The sequence below is a fragment of the Carcharhinus amblyrhynchos genome, chromosome 10, assembly GCF_965287045.1.
Source record: "Carcharhinus amblyrhynchos chromosome 10, sCarAmb.v2.hapA, whole genome shotgun sequence".
Taxonomy (NCBI): domain Eukaryota; kingdom Metazoa; phylum Chordata; class Chondrichthyes; order Carcharhiniformes; family Carcharhinidae; genus Carcharhinus; species Carcharhinus amblyrhynchos.
Genome location: NC_137333.1, coordinates 82,404,263 through 82,409,646, shown reverse-complemented (window position 1 = coordinate 82,409,646; position 5,384 = coordinate 82,404,263). Strand labels below are relative to the sequence as shown.

The 5,384-nt window shown below is 41.7% G+C and overlaps 1 long non-coding RNA gene across 1 annotated transcript in view; it reads right to left on the bottom strand.

Annotated features, from left to right (window-relative positions):
- Window positions 1-3,979: 3,979 nt before the first annotated feature.
- LOC145349121 (uncharacterized) overlaps window positions 3,980-5,384 on the bottom strand; it is a 20,909-nt gene continuing 19,504 nt past the window's right edge. Inside the window, exons 2-3 of the long non-coding RNA XR_013888063.1 lie at window positions 4,208-4,244; window positions 3,980-4,006 (exon numbers count right to left, since the gene is read on the bottom strand). This is a non-coding gene — a long non-coding RNA (uncharacterized LOC145349121). The remainder of the gene's footprint in view (window positions 4,007-4,207; window positions 4,245-5,384) is intronic.

The window sequence follows — 5,384 nt, the reverse complement described above, 5'->3', positions numbered from 1 at the left end:
GTACAAGATAGAAACTTAAAAGCTGAATGCTGATATCTCACCACTTTAATGCCACAAACAACAGTTGTGTTCCCCAGCTTTACCAGTGCCGAACCATCTGCAGTTGTAATTGAACCTGTAACATCAGAAAAGCAATGCTTTCAAACTTTGCTACACTTTGTAACAGTAACAGATTATTTTCTTTTTAAAATTGCAATCAATAAAATGTACAAGTTAGGGGGCATCAAAAAAATTGCATATAATCCATTGTAGAATCATAGCTTGTAATGACAAGCATGAAGTTTGAGAAAAAGATCTATAATCATACTAGTCTCACCACTGGCTAAGAAATGCATTCATATATATTGTGCACCCTTCTCATCATCTTACTTCAAAAGACCTGAACTAATGCCTGCTTTCAATGCATATGGGCAAGCCAATTTAAATTGTACTTACTTGTCTTTTTTTCAATCATCACCACTGCACATACAAAACCCTGCATTTATATAACTCCTTTAACAAATTAAGAAAAGGTCACAATGAACTGGTCAATTAAAAAAGTGACATTAGTGGAGATAAGCTTTTTATTATTCACCAGCAACCTAGATTTGGGTAGATAGGGCACAATTCCAAAGTTTGCAGATGATATAAAACTCAGAAGTGTAATTAACATTGAAGCAGCTAGTGACAACCAATGGTCACCATGTAGTTCACAATAACGCCAACACACAGGGTTCAATCAGGCTGAGGTAGATTGGGGCCAGCCTCATAGTAAAAACACAGCATAAGCTGTAGTGTGGCAATCCTCAGATAATCAAGAAAAACTGAAGAACTGTTTCTCGTGACAGAAGGGTTGGTCAGGACAGACTAAAGTTGTTTGGCAAAAGAATCAGAGAAAACATTTATTTTAAGCATAGCAAGGTATTATGATCTGAAAGGGTGATGGAAGCAGATTCAATAGAAACATCCAGAAAAATGGATTAATATAGGAGAAGAAAAAACTTTGAAAGTTATAGGGAAAGAAGAGGAAACTGGGATTGATTGGATAGCTCCACCAATAGTCCTTTGCAATTTCACTTTTCTTCTGGCTCTGAAAAAAAAGTGTTAGTTCCCCAAGATTTCTGCCCTTATTACTGTCATCCACAGTCACAGTCTCTTATTATGACACCAACTATTCAAAAATGTATGTCCACCATCTACTATATGAGTGAAGATGGCATGCTGTTTTTTGCATGTTAGTTTGCCTCTCATTTTCAGCCCACGCTGCTGGCTAGCTGCAATGCAATAAAGAATCAAGTCTCTTGCAGTCATGTAAGATTTTGATAATGCTACCAATTTAAATTTCTCATGAATTTGGACTTCATTTCAGGCACAGGCCCCATTCAATTTGTTTACAAGGAGCCTCTATGCTCCTTGTTCTGGCTGCCAGCAAATATACAACTGCCTTCTCACAATCTTCCAAGCCTATTTGTTTTGGGTGTGTGTTTTCTCACAGAGACAAAGATTACCACCCTCTAATTTATCCCCATGGCAACGTGGCACACCTGGGATGTCCCTGCAATTTCACTATTAATTTTACTTTCTGAAACATCCCCTGGTCTGAAATGTATACTCTAAGAATTTCCCTTGATAACCAGTGGCTTTTGAACCTTTGATCTGGAGAATGACATGAATAATTCACATCTCTAAAAAAGACAGGGCAAGTCTTGCAATTATGTTCAGTTTCCCCAAAACTAAAAGTTATATTCCTAGGAGACATAAATCAAATATTTTTGCAACAGGTTTTGGAAATGCCATGAACAAAGGAGACCATTATATATGCCTTCATCGAACACACCTAAGCATTTGATCGTGTAAACAGGTTCATTTAATTAGGGTGGCGCAGTGGCAGTATTCAGAACTGCTGCCTCACAATGCCAAGAACCCAGGTTCGATTCCCAACTTGGATCACTGTCTGTGCAGAGTCTGCATGTTCTCCCCGTGTCTGCATGGATTTCCTCTGAGTGCTCCTGTTTCCTCCCACAGTCCAAAAGCTGTGCTGGCTAGGTACATTAGCCATGCTAAATTTTCCCTCTGTGTACCCAAACAGGCGCTGACCGGAGTGTGGTGACTAGGGGATTTTCACAGTAATTTCATTGCAGTGTTAATGTAAGCCTACTTGTGACACTAATCAATAAATAAACTCTAGCTGCTGGAAAGAATTAGCTGTCTGCCCAATATGATCTGTTCTGAGGACAACATGATGGATAATGTAAAAGGATGTGGTATGATAATAATGTTTTTCTCTTTTAATTCACAGGTTTTAAGGCGGTCTGCCTTGTGTCCAACGAGGGGCATACAGGCGATGGGTCGTACTTGGGCTGCTCTTGAATGTTCGAGAGTAGCCTAGTGCTTCATGTCATTAGTGTGTGCTTAAACTGGACCAGATGCTGGGCAACACGACAGCTCAGTGACTATCACTGTTTGCTGTGCAGACACATGGATTTGGGCCAGTGTTTGTGGGAGTTTGCGCATTCTTCCTGCGCTTGCGTGGGTTTTCTCCGGGTGTTCTGGTTTCCTCCGACACCCCAAATATGTGCTATTAGGCTGATTGGAGGTAATAAATTGTCCCTAAATTAGTTTCCCTCAATGTGGAATGCCATAAACAATGGATAAGGGTCATGGGTGGAGGGGGGGACTGGTAATGTTAAAATGGCGGCACGGGCTCGTTGGGCCGAAGGGCCTGTTTCCCAGGCTGTTTTTGTTCTTTCTTCTTTAATAAGGCATCACAAGGCCTGGAACCCTTTGAGATGCAGAGTGGGGTCAAACAGGGTTGTGTTCTGGCACCAACTCACTTTGGCATGCTCTTCTTTTTGCTGCTGTCACATGCCTTCAGGTCACCTACTGATGGTGTTGATTTACATAGCAAAACTGGTTGAAAGCTTGATTGCCAAAGATCCAAGACAAAAGTACCCCAAGTCCTCATCAGAGAATTGCTCTACACTGAATGTCACACCAACATTCCATACTGAGGAACATATGCAATGAGAAACTCTCAGTGGACAGACTCTGTCACGCCTGTAAAAAGTTTTGTTTGATTGTCAACATCAGGAAGACAAATGTCAAGGTCCAGAATGTTGCAATACTGCCATCTATCAGCATTGACAACGTGACACTGGAGATTGTCGATAGTTTCACATATCTAGGCTCCACTATCACCAACAATCTGTCGCTTGATACTAAAATCAATACATGCATCATTATATCCAAGCTGAGTAAGAATCTATAGAATAATAGCAACCTGCTTGAGAACATTAAACTGTGAGGCTACCAAGTCTGCACCCTCAGTGCACTCCTGTACATTGTCCAGGTCTCACCAATGTAAGCTAGGCAAGAGAAATGATGAACAGTTTCCAGCTTTGCTGTCTCAGACAAATTTTCAGCATCTCTTGGTAGAGCAAGGTCACCAACTCAAAGATTCTGGGGCATGCTAATTCCAACAGCATATATTCATTGTTAAGCCAACCACATTCATCGGAAGGATGGTGGCCATACACCCAAAGATGCTCTCAAGATAAATTTACCACAGGGCATTTACATCTCCGTTACAAGGATATCTCAAGTAAGATCTGAATGTATTAGACACTGACAACTGGGAGACAGTCACTGATAGTTATGATCTCTGGAGGTTAACTGTTTGGAGAGGCAAGCTGGAACAAAAAGCTCAGATGGCCCAGAAAGAAGATGCCAGTGAATTGTGTATCTTCTCGGCCCACTTTAACCACACCAGGCAACATTTATAGACTTCACCACCACAGCACAAACCATCATATTTTGAGACAGATGGGTGCCTCAGGATTTAAAAAAATTGTTTTCACTTGAAGGAATTCACTTCATGAGGCAGTGTGCAAGGAGAGTTTCCAGTTTATAAATTTATCAAGTCAGAATTTTACAAATGGAAGCATTTAATTGTCGAATTCTCACCTATGTTTAGAGTTGTTGTTCTGAATTCACCCAGCTCCCGGCCATCAGGTCGACAATTTTCTTTCTAAAATACATAGAAATACCATTTAGGATGAATATTCAGCACCATTGCTCATTGTAGAAATGCAGAATCCAGAGTCATTGTAGGATCATTCAATATTCCTTAAAAGTTAAACATTTTCTCTCTAAATTGCACTGAAAAAAAACAGAAAATGTAAATCTTTCACAAGTAATTTACCAGAGATTAAATCAAGAAACAGCTTACCAGAAATTTTCTGTAGTATTCCAAAGGTTCAACCGTTCTAATAGGGAAAAAAGACATAAGTCAAGGTTACTGGCACTCAAATATTACATTGCCTTGCACAGCAGTTACAACATGTATCAGAAACATAATAAACATTCAGTATTCCACCACCAGCTTTCACTGTTAACTTATAATATTAAAATACATCAGAACTGTACAATGTATTCAAATTTTCTTAGTACTATTATAATAGTTTCCCCATATTGGCCAGCTGCTAAATAAGATAGCTTGAAAACAATACAGGCATAGGTAGGCAGAAGTTTTCCAAAAAAAATTCAAAGTGTCATAACATGAACCCTGCCATTCCACTCCCCCCCACCGTCACATTCCCTCTGTGGCCCACACCGGCATGCCAACACTACTCCCTCCCCCAGTTACTGTGCATGCCCCCCATCATAGCCTCAACCCCGCTGAGATCACACCCTTGGCACTGCCCCGTCACATTTTTGATGCCTAAACGGGCACCATCAGGGCGAGCATAAGTAGTCATGCTGAACCCAGTAACATTTAAATGTAGTCAATTCTAAGCCTATAGGCTCCGCACCCTTTCAGAGTGCAAAGCTGTTCTTGCCAGCAAAACTGGGCCAGGAAGATAGACATCTGATTATGCCTGGCAGGAGTCAGATTTTTAGCCTCGTGCACTATTTTCCAGGTTCATTACATTGATCGATTGGCAAGGCAAATTGGTAAAATCACTCTACTATGTCTCTCTCACCCACTGTCCACTCTCCACCTCACTCCCCTCCTTCCCCCAATTCTCTCCATCCCACCCTCCTCCCTGTCCCACCAACCCCTCTCTTTCCCATCCTCTCTTAATTGCCAACTTTCCTCCAACCCTAAGATAAAAGCAAAATACTGCAGATGAAAACTTTTTCACACAGAGGGTGGGGAGTGTCTGGAACAAGCTGCCAGAGGGAATAGTAGAGGCGGGTACAATTTTGTCTTCTAAAAAGTTTAGACAGTAACATCGATAAGGTGGGTACAGAGGGAGGGAGGGAGGTGGGTACAGAGGGAGGTGGGTACAGAGGGAGGTGGGTACAGAGGGAGGGAGGGAGGTGGGTACAGAGGGAGGGAGGGAGGTGGGTACAGAGGGAGGGAGGGAGGTGGGTACAGAGGGAGGGAGGGAGGGTGGGTACAG